Source organism: Eschrichtius robustus, chromosome 16 (assembly GCF_028021215.1).
Source record: "Eschrichtius robustus isolate mEscRob2 chromosome 16, mEscRob2.pri, whole genome shotgun sequence".
In the NCBI taxonomy this organism is placed as follows: domain Eukaryota; kingdom Metazoa; phylum Chordata; class Mammalia; order Artiodactyla; family Eschrichtiidae; genus Eschrichtius; species Eschrichtius robustus.
The window spans coordinates 79,372,199-79,390,759 of NC_090839.1; positions in this window are offsets into that span (position 1 = coordinate 79,372,199).

The following is an 18,561-nucleotide window of genomic DNA, read 5'->3' on the forward strand; positions in this document are numbered from 1 at the left end:
TTCCCAGCACCTACAATAGTGTCTTGAGTATAGCTGGTGCTCAAATAATTATGGAATTAAGTTTCAACAATTTCTGCTCCTGTCTTTTGAGTCATAAAGCCCTTTTGCCTTCTCTGGACCCAGGATGTACCATGGAGTCACAGAAGTCATAGAATGTCAACATTGAAAGGAATACTTGATGGCCCCTCATTTTAAAGTTAAAAAAACCCTGAGGTCCAGAGAGAAGCGCTGGGCTCAAGGTCATGTACCAAGTAGTAACGGCAGAGCTGGGACAAGACCCAGGTCCCCTCAAGGTCCTAACCCCTCTCCTTCCCTCACAGTTATCAGCATCCTAACAGCTGCAGAATCTGCTTCCAGAAGGGTCTAAACCCAGGCATTGAGGACGCTAGTGAGTTTGCGCAGTACATGGCCGTTAGAGGTTTCTCCTCCCGGGGACTCACCACCCAGAGCTCCTGATCCCCAACTGTAGGATTCTGTAGTCCAAAGCTCAGGCTTTGGACTAAGAGAGGGAGAAGAGGGTCATTGTCCTGGAGAAGGAAGGCTCTCAAACACACACACACACAGAAGTTGGGGAGAAAGGCAGAAGCCGGAAAGCCATTCCAGATGTGGAAGTTGCTACCAAGCATCAACGCAGCTGCCATCAGATTGGGGGGATGAACGAAGAGGGGACAACCAGGCAGGAACATGTGGGGGAAAGGGGCAGAGAGGCAGGGGAGAGAGAGAAAAAGGACCCCTCTACTTGTCCTGCCCATTATCCCCCCCCAAAGCCTTTGGAGGGTCAACAGACTCATAAGCCTTTGGGGGGGTCTGCCCCCAAATACCACTCCATGTCGTGACTGTGCCTGTTATTCCACCACTAGAGATAAGTTGAGGGGGGACTTTTCAGTTTCCAGGAGTCTCCTACGAGAATGCAAACATTTCTTAGCAGGAATTAGATGCCAGAAGTTCCCAGCCCTGGGTGCACATTCAAAGCATCTGGGGAACTTTGAAAAAATACTGATGCTACACTCCGCCCCAGACCAATTACATCAAAATTGTTGGGGGGGGGGGCGGGGGAGGAGTGCCCAGGCCATAAGATTTTAAAGCTCCCCAGGCAGTTTTAATCTGAACCAGGGAAGGCTGAGAACCTGGACCATTTGACTACTTGAAATTTCAGCAGAAAGGGACTGTAGAAAACCACAGAGCTTTTTTGGCAGATGAGGGAACTGAGGCCCAGAGAGGGGCGGTGCTGGGAATCTGTGGCAGAGACCAGACTGGGAGGGTGCCCTGAGTCACTCTGCTGCCTCCTCCACCAAGGCTGTCTCTGGAAGCTCTGAGAAGGGGGTGGAGAGGACCTGGGTGCATGAGGCATTGGTTGGCACCAAGGTGACCTGTCAGATTCACCATTTTGTCCCCAAGGTCCTGGCATGAGTGTCTTGCCGAGACCTGAACTTTTGGCAGAAGACTTCCTTCCTCTCACCCTTGCTTCCTTCCTTCTTCCTTCCCTTTTTTCCTAGGTGGACTTTATTCAGTACTTGCCCTCACAGATTTTTTTCCCAGCGACCTAGAAAATGACATCCTAAAATTAGGACTTTACAGATGGGGTCTGAGGTGCAGAAGGACAAAGGGGGTGACCTGCCCGTGGTAACACAGCAGGCCCCTCTCAGGGCTGGTGGAGTTCCAGGAAGGGCTCTCTACCAGCACCCTCTCTTTGCTCCCTTAGCTGGGAGTTAAGGACGGTGGCCCTATGGGGCTTCTCCATCTTGCGTGACATTGGGCAGCCGGAGGATGGAAAGCAGACTGGGGTGGGAAGGGGCCCTCCGTGTCTATTGGCACAGACTTCTGCCCACACCAGCAGCCTGGGCGCATCAGGGCCCCGGGGGAATGCAATTCTCTGAGTCATCTTGCGAGTCATGGGTCCCCAATTCTCCCAGGTGTCATCCCTAAAGGTATAAACCCATGGGTGGGCAGAGAATCAAGCAGATGGCCCGACCGCCCCAGTATGGAGCCCCTGGGATCAACCCCATAAGAAATGCCCGGAGTGTGACTCGGAGGGCTGCACGGAGGAGGTGCCCCAGCAGAAGCGAGTCGGGGACCACCGCCCGCCTATTGTGGCCACAGAAGGGGCGGAGCCGGGTTGGCCAGAGTGGCCCAGAGCGCGAGGGCTGGCGGGAGGCCAGGGCAGGGCCGTGGGCGCTGAGGAGGCACTGCGCTCCCCGCATCCCCCGAATCCGGCTGCGCGCATCCGCGCCTTCCGAGCAGTCTCCCGCGGCGGCCGCCGGGCGCCCTCTAGCGGCAAGAAGTGCTCCCTGCAGCCCGCAGCCTGTGCCATGGGGCTGGCGGCCCAGCTCAGGGTCTTCACCTGCACCCCTGACTCCTAGCCCATCACTGTGCTGCCGTTGGCACTGCTCCTATTGGCTTTTTTTTTTTTTTTTTAAAGAAATTCACGTTCTTTTATTTATTTATTTATTTATTTATTTATCCATGACTGTGTTGGGTCTTCGTTTCTGTGCGAGGGCTTTCTCTAGTTGTGGCAAGTGGGGACCACTCTTCATCGCGGTGCGCAGGCCTCTCACCATCGCGGCCTCCCCTGCTGCGGAGCACAGGCTCCAGACGCGCAGGCTCAGCAATTGTGGCCCACGGGCCCAGCCGCTCCGCGGCACGCGGGATCCTCCCAGACCAGGGCCCGAACCCGCGTCCCCTGCATTGGCAGGCAGACTCTCAACCACTACGCCACCAGGGAAGCCCGCTCCTATTGGCTTTTGAGGCTGGGTTGCACTCTCTTGGACCCTACACTGTGAAAGATTTTATCTTTATTAAATAATAACACATTTCCTTTAAAAAAAAAATCAGAAAATTTAAAAAATGAACAAGATGGGCTGAGACAGCAGGTATCACAACAGGGAATGCTCTAACAATCCTGTAGCCGAAAGCAAAGAAAGACGACCTTTGGCCCGCCTCTGTTGCAGCCTGCATCGCAGAGGGCGACCCTGTGCCCTCATACCTGTTGTGTGCCACGGCCAGGGCCACACCATCTCCCTGGCACCAGGCTGGGTGCACGCTTGAGCCCTAGGACGTGCTCTGCGTGGCTGCCAGTCAGCTGGGACTGCCCTGGACCTACTACCCCGCCTATGTCTGCTGCAGGCCAGCCCCCCGGCCAGGGTAAGCCCGGCATCTGCCTGCGCCCAGTCCCTGGCCTGGTCTCTCGTGGACTCTGCCTCCGTGCCTTTTTTCTGTTGCTGATTTCTATCTTTATCTTTTCACTGAAAAACAAACAACAACAACAACGACAAAAACACATAATTTTGAGGATAACAGTTTTTCTGGATCCTGAGAGCTCATCTTGTGAATTATCGAACCCGAGGGTGATCTGGGGAACCCCCGACACACCGCCTTACGGGGTGAGGATGTGAACGATCACGCTTCCTCCATGCTGTGCTGGATAGTTTCGCAAAGCACTGGAAGAGAAAAAGCGCTGTCTTGTGGTCACCGAGTAAGAAGGGGATGGGCTGTGAGGAAAGTACCCGGGCACTTGGCCTCCAATAAGTTCTCAGCGGAGGAATCCACACCTGCGGTCAGAACTCCATGCATCATACTGATCAGAGATGGAGGTCCCGAGTGTCCAGGATGCGCCCTCTTATGCTACCCATGTGGTCAGACCACGTCGTGCGTTTAGAGAACAGAGAACGATGCTCAAATCCCGGTATCAAGGCTGATTGCTAGAGGGGCCCAGTTGGAGCCTGGAGGAAACGCCTGCTCCGGTCCACCCGCTTCCCACTGTCCCCCGCCCCCTCCCCCACTCACACATTCAGGCACTGCCAGAACCGTGGACAACCCGCAATGCTGTCTACCGTTGGCTCTCACCAGCCAGGGCTAGGCTCCTTGTATAGGAATCACTGGAGAACCTGATAAAAGCACAGCTTCTCAGGCCCCTGTCCAGGGGGTTCCTAACCAGTAGGGTTGGGATGGGGCCCAGGAATCGGAATTTTTAATAGCTCCCCAGGTGCAACAGTGGGATCTACTGATAGCCCTGTCACGCCAAGCCGGAGGCACAAGGCTTTTCCAAACGAAGTTTTGAAATAACTCAGTTTTATGCCTACCACAAATATTGAAAATCTTTGGTTATTTTTTAAAACCTATAGACATCTCGGTTTAGGCCCCGTGAACAAAAGCATTCAGGAGCAAGGCTGCGCGCCACCTTGTGAAGCTTGTTGGAAGGACTAGGCGTCTGCGCCAAGAAGGCTGTATTATGCCACCAGCTCTTTTTTTTTTTTTAACTTCTTTATTGGAGTATAATTGCTCTACAATGTTGTGTTAGTTTCTGCTGTATAACAAAGTGAATCAGCTATACATATACATATATCCCCATATCCCCTCCCCCTTGCGTCTCCCTCCCACCCTCCCTATCCCACCCCTCTAGGTGGTCACAAAGCACTGAGCTGATCTCCCTGTGCTATGCGGCTGCTTCCCACTAGCTATCTATTTCACATTTGGTAGTGTGTATATGTCCATGCCACTCTCTCACTTCGTCCCAGCTTACCCTTCCCCCTCCCTGTGTCCTCAAGTCCATTCTCTACGTCTGTGTCTTTATTCCTGTCCTGCCCATAGGTTCATCAGAACCTTTTTAAAAAAAATTTAGATTCCATACATATGTGTTAGCATACGGTATTTGTTTTTCTCTTTCTGACTTACTTCATTCTGTATGACAGACTCTAGGTCCATCCACCTCACTACAAATAACTATTTCGTTTCTTTTTATGGCTGAGTAATATTCCATTGTATATATGTGCCACATCTTCTTTAGCCATTCATCTGTCGATGGACACTTAGGTTGCTTCCATGTCCTGGCTATTGTAAATAGTGCTGCAATGAACATTGGGGTACATGTCTCTTTTTGAATCATGGTTTTCTCAGGGTATATGCCCAGTAGTGAGATTGCTGGCTCATATGGTAGTTCTGTTTTTAGTTTTTTAAGGAACCTCCATACTGTTCTCCATAGTGGCTGGATCAATTTACATTCCCACCAACAGTGCAAGAGGGTTCCCTTTTCTCCACACCCTCTCCAGCATTTGTTGTTTGTAGATTTTTTGATGATGGCCATTCTGACTGGTGTGAGGTGATACCTCATGGTAGCTTTGATTTGCATTTCTCTAATGATTAGTGATGTTGAGCATCCTTTCGTGTGTTTGTTGGTAATCTGTATATCTTCTTTGGAGAAATGTCTATTTAGGTCTTCTGGCCATTTTTGGATTGGGTTGTTTGTATTTTTGATATTGAGCTGCATGAGCTGCTTGTAAATTTTGGAGATTAATCCTTTGTCAGTTGCTTCATTTGCAAATATTTTCTCCCATTCTGAGGGCTGTGTTTTCCTCTTGTTTACGGTTTCCTTTGCTGTGCAAAAGACTTTAAGTTTCAGTAGGTCCCATTTGTTTATTTTTGTTTTTATTCCCATTTCTCTAGGAGGTGGGTCAAAAAGGATCTTGCTGTGACTTATGTCATTGAGTGTTCTGCCTATGTTTTCCTCTAAGAGCTTTATAGTGTCTGGCCTTACATTTAGGTCTTTAATCCATTTTGAGTTTACTTTTGTGTATGGTGTTAGGAAGTGTTCTAATTTCATTCTTTTACATGTAGCTGTCCAGTTTTCCCAGCACCACTTATTGAAGAGGCTGTCTTTTCTCCATTGTATATCCTTGCCTCCTTTATCAAAGCCAACATTGTTCTCAATGGTGAAAAACTGAAACCATTCCCTCTAAGATCAGGAACAAGACAAGGTTGCCCACTCTCTCCACGATTATTCAACATAGTTTTGGAAGTGTTAGCCACAGCAATCAAAGAAGAAAAAGAAATAAAAGGAATCCAAATTGGAAATGAACAAGTAAAACTGTCACTGTTTGCAGATGACATGATACTATACATAGAGAATCCTAAAGATGTTACCAGAAAACTACTAGAGCTAATCAATGAATTTGGTAAAGTAGCAGGATACAAAATTAATGACAGAAATGTCTTGCATTCCTATACACTAACAACGAAAAATCTGAAAGAGAAATTAAGGAAACACTGCCATTTACCATTGCAGCAAAAAGATTAAAATACCTAGGGATAAACCTACCTAAGGAGACAAAAGACCTGTATGCAGAAAACTATAAGACACTGATGAAAGAAATTAAACACGATACAAACAGATGGAGAGATATACCATGTTCTTGGATTGGAAGAATCAACATTGTGAAAATGACTATACTACCCAAAGCAATCTACAGATTCAATGCAATCCCTAACAAACTACCAATGGCATTTTTCACAGAACTAGAACAAAAAATTTCACAATTTGTATGGAAACACAAAAGACCCCAAATAGCCAAAGCAATCTTGAGAAAGAAAAACGGAGCTGGAGGAATCAGGCTCCCTGACTTCAGACTATACTACAAAGCTACAGTAATCAAGACAGTATGGTACTGGCACAAAAAAGGAAATATAGATCAATGGAACAGGATAGAAAGCCAGAGATCATCTTGATCCTTGGTGGCAAGACCAAGAGAGGGACGCGAACCTACAAGCTGCAAGCATTTATGAAAAGCCACATACAGGTTCACAACATTCAGCAGTGGCCTGTAGGGAAAAAGGAAAGGAAGGAGGAGATGAGGGAAAGAAGGGAGGAAGGGAGGAAGGAAGGAGGGAAGGAAGGAAGGAAGGGAGAGAGGGAGGGAGGAAGGAAGAGAAAGAGGAGAGAGTGTAATTGACAAGACATTAACTTTCAGACCAGTAGGGACTGTTACAAATACTAAAAAAAAAAGAAAGGAACAAAAAGAGTTTGCTCTTCCTTATATAAAACTTGTAGGAAAATTTGCCTTAGCAGATAGTGATGCTTTTGGCATCTACTGAACAATTAAAGGTAGTGATTCAGGAAGAGGATTATCTACAAGACAAAGTTTTTAATGCCAAGAAATTTGACTTGTTCGAGAAGAGATTCCTTATAGAATTTTTATTAGCTGTGTTTTAAAAAATGTATTTAATGCTATTTTTAACCCTCCCTCCCCATTTTCAGTTTTCTATCCAACCTTGATCTTGCCAATTATAGTTGGCAACACCGTTTCCAGGTACAGAAACTGGCAAGAAGGTCTTCTGTTTCCAGGATGGGAGCACTTCCATTTCTTTGTGCTCCGTCTCCGGGACTGATCCATTTACGAGGCTGCCATTCCATCTGGGCACTCAGCGTGACAGGGTGGAGAGACAAGTCCCTTTCTCTTACAGAGCTTCATTTCCTCCTCTGAAAACAAAAAGGATTGGCCAAGATATTCCCCAAGGTCCTTCTCAGTCTGATGTTCTAGGTTCTGATGCCTTCTCTAAAGTTGACCAATGGAACTAGCTGCTGGACCAGAACAAGGAAATTAGTGCTGTGTGTTTCTCACCTATAAAATCGGGGGGATAATATTGCCTTGAGCACCACAAAGAGATGCCAGGGGATTCCCATGTGCAAGAAGGTCATTTTAATTATTTTTTATAAATCGAAACTATAACGTGCTTTACTAACGTGTGGGGCAAATTACACCTTCAGGACCAGCCAGATAGAAGCCTTAAAACAGCAGCTCTTAACTTTTTGGCAATTTGATATTTTGTGAATTTAATGAAAACTTTGAACTCTTTCTTGCCCCCCAAGTGGACACACATGCAAAATTGTGTTTAACAAGGGCTCACATTTTCTTAGATAATAAACCACTGTCTTTTCATTTCCAATAACCCCTAATTCTTGGTTGTGCTGGTCTCTCCTTCACCTATTAAACAAGAGGGGTCATGGCTTCAAAGAGAAGTTAGTGCATCCCGGGACAAACGCATCCTCGTTTAGTTCTGTATTTCAGATTACACTTTTCTGGGTCAATAGGAAGCTCACAGTTGTAAGCTTTGTTGACAGAGAAAAGGATTTCTAGGATCCAATAGCCACGCTTTACGGAGGAAGAGCAAAGCTGGGTGGTCTGAATTTAGACTTTCATGTGGCTTCCAGTACAGGGCAGTCCTGCTCCCCAGGAGGGAGGGCAGCCCCCTTCCCCTTTCAATTACAAAGTTGTGCCGGGGAGATTTGGAGATGGAGGAAAAATGGAAAGAAACCAAAGAAGATAGGGCTTTGGCATTTCGTGGGGAAACAGACTACCCACAGGGTGCCCTGGACCAACATGTGGCCAGAGCACTGTGGCAATAGCACCCAGCCCAGCGAGGGAGGTGAGGCTTCTTCCCCATGGCCTGGGTGGGGCCCCTAGGAAGTCCAGAAGTCTCTGCAGTCACCACTGTAGGGACCTGCAATTAGTGAAGTGACCAATGGTGCAGAATAAGCTTGGAGGCAGGATAAGGTGGCCACAGAGCATGGCACCCTTGTGCCCTTAAGATGCCTCTGGTTATCAGAGGTGGATTGCTCGCTGACACCATCCATGAGGTCAGCAGTGGTCCTGAGGCATGCACAAGAAAAGGGAGGTCAGGGGCCTAGAGTCGGGAAGAGCCCTGTCTGAAGTTTAATCCAGCCAAGAGGACCAGGAAGGCAGGCTAGGTCAGCATTTTCTGGCCCCTGAGTTCAGCTCCCAGAGGCTCCTCTGAGAATTGTGACACTTCCTCTCTTGTCCACTAGATGGCACTGCTGCAGTGTTTGCTCCTTAACCTTTAAGAGGGAGGGTCTCACATCCAGGCAGGATCCCTGAAGGCAAGAAGGGTTTCCAAAACATCTTTCAGTGTCTCCCTGGGGTTTACTCTATGATGTCCCTGGTGCCTCAGATTCCACATCTTAGAGCTGTTCTCGAGCTTGTTCGCCTGTCCTAACAGCAATTTAATGAGGACCAGGGTTCTCCTGCCTATGTCCTCCCGTGAGATGTGGACAGAGTAACTGGCTGGGCCCCTCATGGGCCCTGGAGTCCTTGTGACCTTGGGACTCTGGTTGTAGCCACAAGAGTGGATCCTTGCTCTGTGACCCAAATATTGATCTGTTGTGTCTGAGGGAAGCGATCACAGATGTGGACATTGTGCCGCTGGATAATCCACCGCTTCCCTGCACTTTCTGGAAAGTTAACTACTGCTTTGCCTTGGGGGAGAATTATGGCAGGTCATTAGCTGAAGTGCCTAAAGCCAACTGCTTTTAGGCTTTGTAATATCCCGAACTCATGGAGGGTTGTTCTCTAGCTCTCTTGCAGGGAGGACCTAGCTAGGAAGTATCTCTGAGGGCTTGGAGGAGGAGGAGGGAGATTCTTTTGTCCAGACTTTAAGTATTGGGGACCCTCTTCCTGACCCATAGATACATCCCTGGTGTCCTCAGCTGATGAGCCCATACATGGAAGTTTTAGAAAGACCCCACCAAAGAGAACCTGGTCCCTGACGAAGTATCTAAAGAGGGACTTCAGGGCCTGGGTCAGGGGTCCAAGGCTGGAGCTGGTTAGCTGTGATTGTCCTCAAACACACAAGGACTCTGGACCAACTGTGCCCCCAGAACACAATTCCTTTCCCCAGGGACAAGCTCTCCACATGAGGATGGAGCCTTTTTCTCATCATGGTTTCTCTTAGAAACAGACACTGAGACAAAGATTCAAGTGCAGGTAGTTTTTTTTGGGAAATGCAGGAAACCAGGAAGGCAGCCGATAAAGCCAGCTACCACTGTGGGTGACTGGAGTTTAATCCCGTGGGGGAGATTCAAGGAAATGGCATGGATGGCTTCCCCAGATTCTCAGAATTTGCCCACTCAAGGAGTGAGGAAGCTGGATATTTACACACAATTGTATGAGGCATTGTTTGGTGGCTGTCAGAGGCCCCCAGGCAAAGAGATGCTGGCATTGGGAAGTCAGCCGGAGCTCAGTAATGTGGAAGGCCTGAGGGATAGAGGTGGCCACCAACAGCATCCCTTACCCTCAGAACCTTCCTCTGCCAGCAGGAAAGCCTGATGGGAAAGTCTATACCACGTCCCATGGGTCCAAGAGGAGAACCAAAGTGTTTCCTATCTATAGTTTAAAAGGGTCTATGAGACAACTGCTCAATCTGAGGTCAAACCAGAGAAACATGCTGAAAATCAGTCATCAAAGTAAGTGACATAGGCAAGCCTCTTTGGTCCAGTGTGCGGCAAAGTGGAATTTAGAACCTAGAAGGCTGGGAGCAAAGGGTAACAGGGGAGAGTCAGTTACCAGAACAAATTCTAGGCTGAGAGCCTCTGCAGAGGCTGAGAGATGCCCTTCTAACCTGCATCCTTCAGGGACCTGGGGCTGGAGGCTGGCTGTGATGGCCCAGGAAATCAGCATTCTGCTGGGTTGTTGTCGGGTTGTCTGGGCTGGTGATGGAGCTTGGGGTGGACAGATTGAATGAGATAAAGGCTTCTGCATGGTGTTGGCACATAAGACATTTTGGCCATCATTTTTTTCCTAAAGTGTGTACTGTTACTATTATTATTAGTGATGAGGGAGTCCATCCGTTGAATTGCTGCATGCCTTTAACTCGCTTGGGAGCTTTGGCTCCAAGAAACCTGTCTGGCATCAGGCGGTGCCTTGGTAAAATGAGATTGGGACGAGAACTCTGTCTCTGCAGCTTCCTAAGCTCAGGTCCATGGACTCCTAAGGGCTCCATGTGCAGGATTCAGGGAGTCTGCGAACTTGGGTGAGAAAAGAATGATGCCCTTGGTTTCTTTTACCTGTAAATGAAATTTAGCATTTCCTTTAATTATGAAAGGAGATAACAAACCACAATTGATGAAGAGTACCTGTACCTTTGTCACCAATAAAAATCACAGTTTCATGTCAAATTAATTGTTGCAGAAATCTTACAATATCATCTATGCCCATACAACTTTATATGTTACAGTGATAAGATATCACATCTTATTTAATGTATTAATAAAATGGTATATATATTTCTATATCATAACATTTGTGTATTTCTATATAAGTGGGTTTCTTGGTAATCCTATTCTACACATTTATTCTACACATTTCTAAAACTTTATTCTAAGAAGGGGTCTGTAAGCTTCCACAGACTGCCGCAAGGGTCCATGGCGTGGAAAATGTTAAAACCCCCTGGCAGGCCCTCAAATGCCAGAAGGTACAAGGTCAACCCAGGCTGGTACCACCTGTCAGACCAGAGGTCAGAGCACACGGGGAAGGTCCCGGACTGTGCTGGTCTGCTCTGACCCGCTCCTCTTCCCCGCCCCATGGGGAATCACTCAAGGGGCACAACCTTCCCTGGTTTTCTTTTCACTCATTTCAGAGGAAAGGAGCAGCAGAAATCAGTCTGGCGCCGGCAGGGGGTGCAGCCGCATCGCTCAGAGCCGCCTACGGGAGGCGGTGCATCTACGGAGCCCCGACCGCATCTTTTCACGCCTCCAACCACCAACTCCCCGCCTCCCACGCGGCACACGGCGCCACCGTCCTTGGCAACCACTCCACACACCCGGGCCAGACCGAGCCGCGGGCAACCTGGGCCGGCTTAACAATTCGCTGTCCTTTCAGACCCCACCATTCTCTGTCCTTTCAACAGGTATGGGGGACGCAGGGTCCCTGCCACTGAGGAACGGAACTCAAATTTCCACCAGGGGGCGCTGGGTATGCAGGTGCGAGGAGAGCCCACCTGCATTTCTCCTTCCTAAAAAGATGTGCCTTGAAAGAAAGATCGGAGGTGACAGCCTGCTCTCTACTCCCTGTTTTTTTCTCTCTCTGCCTGTCCATCCCACTCTCTGCTTATCTCTGCTCTTTCTCTGACGTCTCTTTCTTTTTTTTTTTTCTTTTCTCTCTTTGTCACCTTTCTGTCTGAATGTCTCTCTCGTTGCTATTTCTAACACTGTTTATTTCTTCCTGTCATTCTGTGCTTGTTTCCTCTCTTTATATATGTCTCTTTCTGCCTCTCTCCTTCCGTCTCCCTCCCTCCCTCTGTCAATCACACACACACCCCCTCATGATTCCCTCCTAAGGCTGCAGGCAGCTCTTTGGGGCTGGGAGCCAACCCTGCAGCTCATGAAAGCAGAGACTGTGTAGAGGGATGGTGGTGGGTGACCAGCCTCTCTTTTTCAGTCTCCTAGGTGAGTGATTTCTATTTCCTATTTCTGGGCGGCCTCACTGCTGGGTAGGACGCACCTGAAGCCCAGATGGAGGCGTGGGAAGACAAACACAGGTGCTGGCCCTACACAGCTGGCTCTCTCTCTACCACTGATGACCTGTGTAACCCTGGACAAGCTAAAGAACCTCTCTGGGGCTCAGTTTCCTTGTTTCAATGGGCCTCACTAAATCAGAGTAAATACCAGATTTAAGCAGGATTCTTGGGAGACTTAAATATATGTGTTGGGCAGCTTTTGAATGGTTCCTGATGATTGCTGCTTCTTGACACCCCTCAGGCCCTTGTGTATCCCCTCCCTGAGGGTGGCCCGGACCTAGTGACTTGCTTCTAGCAAACAGAATATGGCAGAAGTGATGAGATTTCACCTCTGAGGTTGGGCTACACAAGATTGTGATTTCCTTATTGCTGGCTCTTTTTCTCTCTGGTGCTCTCACTTGCTTGCTCAGATGAAGCTGCCATGTCATAAACTTTCTATAAAGAGGGCCACGTGGCAAAGAACTGAGGCCTCCGGCCAATCAGCCAGCAAAGAGCTGAGGCCATCAGTCCAAATGTATCCTCCCAACAACCGTGGATCTTGGAAGGAGCTCTTCCGTCAGCTGAGCTTTGAGATTACTCCAGCAGTAGCCAGCATCTTCACTGCATCCTGTGAGAGCCCCTGAAGCAGAGGACCCAGCTAAACTGCCTTTAGAAGCTGACCCACAGAAACTGTGAGATCATAAATGCATGGTCTTACGTGACTGAGCTTTGGGATCGTTTCCTATGCAGCAGTAGATAACTAACACGGTATATGAAAGAGCTTGTATTAGCTAGGGTAGGCTAAAGTGCGGTAACAAATAGACCCGAACATGTAAGGGCTCAATGAAACAATCCTGGTCAGTGAAGTCAATGAGGTCAACGAGAGGGTCTCTTTCATGCAATCATTCAGGGCCTGAGATTCCTCCCACCTTAAGGCTCCACTGTCCCCTAAGATCCCACAGTTGTCTGCATTCAGCCCGGAAAGGAAAAGGAAGAAGGGTGAAGGCAATCCCACTTCCATGAAAGCTCAACCCCAAAGAGGCACCCATAACCTCCATTCACATTCTCTTGGGGAAAACTTATTCACATAGTCCCATCTATGTTCAAAAAAGACTAGGAACTATATCTAGTCATGGTGGCTATAAGCTTGGAGAGAATGACTCTGGGTGGTATACACCCAGCCAAAATCCTCCGTCTGTCCTGGCCAAAAGGAGCCTGGCCCTGGGCTCTTCTTCTCCAGATCCTCTTTCCTGACACTGAAATTGTCAGAGACTTACCTACTGAGAAGTTCTTGCCTTTCTCATCTCATCCTGGTCCATGTGTCCTAATGCTGCCCAATCAAGACCTAGGAGTCTCTTCTCTCTTACAGCTTGGTAGTATTCAGGTCATGGATTCTAGAGAACATTTGGCCTGCTTCATACAAAGCAGCATACAAATAGGTCTTTGTATGTTGCATTGGCTGATTTATTACTAACTCATCTGCAAAATTATGAGCTCCAGAAAGTTTCCACACCAGACTACATCTTCACCTTCAGGGTTGAACCATTGCACCAGACATTTTAGACCACCCTGCATCAGGTTTCCTGAATCAGCAGAAATTTTGTTTCTGAATCAGTGAAGATTAGGTTCAACGGCATACATCAAGAAACCCAGAAAACTGTGGCATAAGTAAGAGATTTATTTTTTCACTTAATTTTTCTCTCATGTAAAGAAACTTTTAAGTAGGCAACCCAGGGTTAGTATGATAGCTTCATCAGAAGCCCAGGGTACCATTATTTTTTGCTGCACTGTTCTCAAAGTCACCTTCTAGTTATAATATGGTTGCTGCAGCTCTAGCCGTCACGTCCATGTTCCAGGAAGCAGGGAAAGCAGGAGGCAAGGGCCAAAGGGTATATTTCCAAGCTGAATGAGCCTCTTTAAAGAACATTTCCTATCGGCAAGGGAGGCTGGGAAATGTGGTTTCCTAGCTGGGCACCTTGCTGCACACAGCAATACTGAGATTCTCTTATCAAAGAAGAAGGGGAATTGGGTAGGTAACTGGCAGTCTCTGATACATCCTCTTACTGCCTACAGGAGCAGAAACATAGATTCCCCAGACCCAAATCCCAACTGGCTTTTCCATAATAGCCATTAATGGTATTGACTAAACTGTCTGTATCATTGCACTTTTATGGCTCTGCTGAAGGATGCCCCCAGGCCACTGTGTCTTTGTTACAGCTAATAGCGGCCAAGTATAAGAGAGTGGCAGTGCTGTCTCCTGGGCAGATGGACAGCCACTTCCCAGACCCTGGCATCCAGTGCCTGAGATGATTGGATGAGACAATGCTTATGTTTTTCTATTTTTTAATTGAAGTATATGATTTACAATGTTGTGTTAATTTCTGCCAGACAGCAAAGTGAGTCAGTTATACACATATATACATTCTTTTCCGTTATGGTTTCCCAGGATACTGAATATAGTTCCCTGTGCTCTACAGTAGGGCCTTGTTGTTTATCCCTTCTGTATGTAATAGTTTGCATCTGTTAATCCCAAACTCCCAATCCACCCCTCTCCCCGCCCAGCAACCACAAGTCTGTTCTCTATGTCCGTGAGTCTGTTTCTGTTTCGTAGATAGGTTCATTTGTGTCATATTTTACATTCCACATATAAGCGATATCATATGGTATTTGTCTTTCTCTTTCTGACTTCACTTAGTATGATAATCTCTAGGTTGGATGGTGGGATTCTTGAGGTTATTTTCCTCTTGTTATTACTTACCTCTATTGTTTAATTTTTCTCTAATCAACCTTCAGTTCATTTGTAACTTACCCCCAAAATTTTTGCTCCTGTTTGAGTCGGACTATTTTCCTAGCCTGCTGAGGGCTCTTTGAACCATTTCAGGCAGATCTGGCCATTCCTTTTTCACCTTAAAGTATATATGTGTTGCCGCTTCAAGCTGACCAGAGGGAAGCAGAAGTCTGGGCAGGAGGCGGAGCCTAAGGCAGCACTGGCTGTTCTGAGTCAGCGGCCGCCTCCCAGGGACCAAGATGCTCCCAGGGCCTGGGGACACGTGAAATGAAGTTGGTGACTCTCTGCTCCTCTATCATGCAAGCCCATGGCAGAGAACCTAGGCACATTCCTGTAACTGCTTAGCCAGCCTCCTCCTGTCTCATCCGAGGCTTTTATGTTAGAACAGAGGGCTTGGAGCAAAGCTGCTGGACAGGTAGTGTTGCCTAATGATTCTGAACAAGTGCTTTTGAGTGAGTCTGAATCGCAAACCTGCCCCTTACAGGCTCCGGGACACTGCGACATGTTCTGATCTCTCTGAGCCCCGGTATTCTCACCTATAAAGGGAAAATAATAGTACTGGCCGGGAGGTCGTTGGGAAAATTAAGAGAGAGGGTGCTTGTAAAAGCCTTTGCCTATGGCCTGCACACAGCACATGCTCAAATAAAGGTGGTTGTTATAACTATGGTGATAATGACACTTTTGTGCCCCACTCCCAGGCACAAGGCTGGTCCTGTCCTGCCAAGCAAATCCTCCCCACCACCCGCATCAGCAGTTAGCACCAGCCTGATGAGGAAACCAGCCCACCAACAATGGAAATCCAGGGAAAGCAGTAAAAACAAAAAAAATAGCAAAACCAAACCAAAACACAAAACCTCCCTGTGTTTGAGAGAAACACTTGCCTGCACCCAGCTTCGCCAATATCTAGGTACCAGTGGGAAACTTCCTCACCCTTCTGGATAGTTCTTTTGGGGTAAGAAAGGTCTTTAAACAGCAGATAACTCAAAACCCAAAAACTTAAGACCAAAAACAAAACCGAAGAACAACAACAAACTTCCCACTGCAACGACCCAAAGCACAGAGTATTTCCTCCACAGAGATGGCAGCTTTCTCCCACTGAGCTGTCATCAAGCATGTTTATCTCACAGCTGTCAAGAGCCGGACTCTGTCTAATATGACACCTCTGGGAGACTGTCACGTGCGCTGGGAGAGCCCAGGAGAGCAGAGGCTCTCCATCAGGGTCAGGGTCAGGGTCAGGGTCAGGGTCAGGCTGTGGACCACCTGAGCACGGGGTGGGTGGGAGGCAGGAGTTTCTGGCCTCTTCTGCCCCGGGCTCCTGCAGAGAGCCGATTTCCCCTGTTCCCCGCCTGCTTCGAGCCTAGCGCCGTGCTGGTTACCGACCAGAACCTCACGGAAATGCTCCAGAAAGAAACACATGTTCTCTCCAGGAGCCAGAGCAGCAATTCCACCTTCAAAAAGAATTCTACAAACAGTCCCAAGACAGACTTGGAACCTCACTAATTTGGACAAATTCATGGTGGGTTAGGGTTGGGCTTCTGGGGACAAAGGGACTCTGAATTCTAAAACAGTGGAAAGGAAATGCATTCTCAGTGCACATGGGAACCAGAACTTTCCTCTGATTTCTGCGTTGGCCCTAGGTGGGGGACACGCTTCAAAGAACATCTAAGATGTGGGTATAAATAGCGGAGTGGTGGGATGCATGTCCAAGGGGGTCTCAGAGGCACTCTGCAACTGTGCAGTGAAATAATCTTCATTTTCTAAGCTTTGGTCATAGGAGCAAATATCCAGGCAAACATTTACTCAAGTATCTGGAATACTGAATTAGAGAGGTTGGGACTTGGAATGATGCAGAGAAATTCGGAGACATGAATTTGGGCACCAGAAACTTGGTTTGGTGACTTGGGCCAGGACGGGGAACTTTCGTTCTTCTTTGTGTGTTTTCAAGGGCAAAAGAGTCTGGGGACAGTTCTAAGCAGAGCAGCCTGTACATTCTTTTTTGTTTTTTTGAGGGGTGGGTATAGTTGCTTTACAACTTTGTGTTAGTTTCTGCTGTACAGCTAAGTGAGCTAAGTGAATCAGCTATATATATATATATACATATATCCCCTCCCTCTTGGACCTCCCTCCCATGTCAATTCCAATCTCCCAATTCATCCCACCCCGCTTCCCCCACTGTGTCCACATGTCCGTTCTCTACATCTGCGTCTCTGTTCCTGCCCTGCAAATAGGTTCATCTGTACCATTTTTCTAGATTCCACATATATGCGTTAATATACGATATTTGTTTTTCTCTTCTGACTTACTTCACTCTGTATGACAGACTCTAGGTCCATCCACGTCTCTACAAATGACCCAATTTTGTTCCTTTTCATGGCTGAGTAATATTTCATTGTATATATGGCAGCCTGTACATTCTTGTTTGTTATCTGCATGTCTGGATCATAAACCTGCCTTTTAACTAACCAAGGACGGTGCCCCAGGCCTCTGTAGAAATTTCAGCATCTGAAGTTGCTGAGGCTCAAACCTCGCCCAGTGCCTGTTGGATGTGACCACTGAAAGCTCTGCTTTTCCTGCTGTTCAAAGCTGGATCCCACACTGGATGCAAGCCCAGACTCCCGGGGCTGAGGGAGGGTTCATAATGTTAGCTACCCATGAACTACATATTTGGTGAAAAGATTAGTCCAGCTGAAATTGATGAAGTTCACCAAGAACCCCTCAGCCTCCCTCTGACCAATTTGGCTGTGCCATGAAGTGTTTCCTTTAGGCGAAAGGTGAAAATTCTCCACTAAATAAGGAAAGAAAAAAATCGTATGTTGAGGTTACTAAGATCTGCGGTGAGAACAAATCTTCTATCTGTGAAACTGTGAAGAAGGAAAAAGAAATCCGAGCTAGATTTGCTGCCGCACCTCAAAAGGCAAAAGTTATGGCCACAGTGTGTGACAAGTGCTTAGTTAAGATGGAAAGGGCATTAAATTTGTACAATAAGAAATACTGAGAGAGAGAGAGAGACCACATTCACACAACTTTTATTACAGTATATTGTTCTATGTTATCATTATTGTTGTTAATCTCTTACTGTGCCTAATTTATGAATTACACTTTATCATAGCTATGTATGTATAGGAAAAACATAGTGTTTATAGAGCTTGGTGCTATTGTAGTTCCAGGCATCCACTAGGGGTCTGGGAACATATCCCCGTGGATAAGGGGGTACCACAGAGCACCCCAGTCTGTGGCAAACGGGTCGTGGCTGCCTCGCCAACACAGTGAACCATTTCACCAGGCGGCAAAGATGAATTCTGTCCATGAGAAAGTTGTCGTCAAGGGAACATAGGTTGTTTCTCTCTCAGTTACAACCAGCAGCATTAAAGCTTCAAGGAGGGGCCCTGACCTAAGGTGCAAGGTAGATTTTAACAGGGAGTTAATCTTGTTTTCATAGTTCCAGAGGGCTGGGCAGTGGGAAGAAGTTACTGATATTCAGACCTTGTTTGGTTCACTGTCAGAAAGAGGGTTTCTGCCCTAGAACTAGCTGTCTCTAGAGTTTATCAAGCCGATAGTAGACTGGTGGATGGGCATCCGGTGGGAGAGTGGATTAGATGGTGCTTTGACCCTGGAGTAACAGGAACCCCCGACCATTTATTAAGGGTGATGATCACTGGCGAGCCTGACAGTCTCCAGGGTCCCGGAACCAGCAGCAGCATTAGTGACGCCTG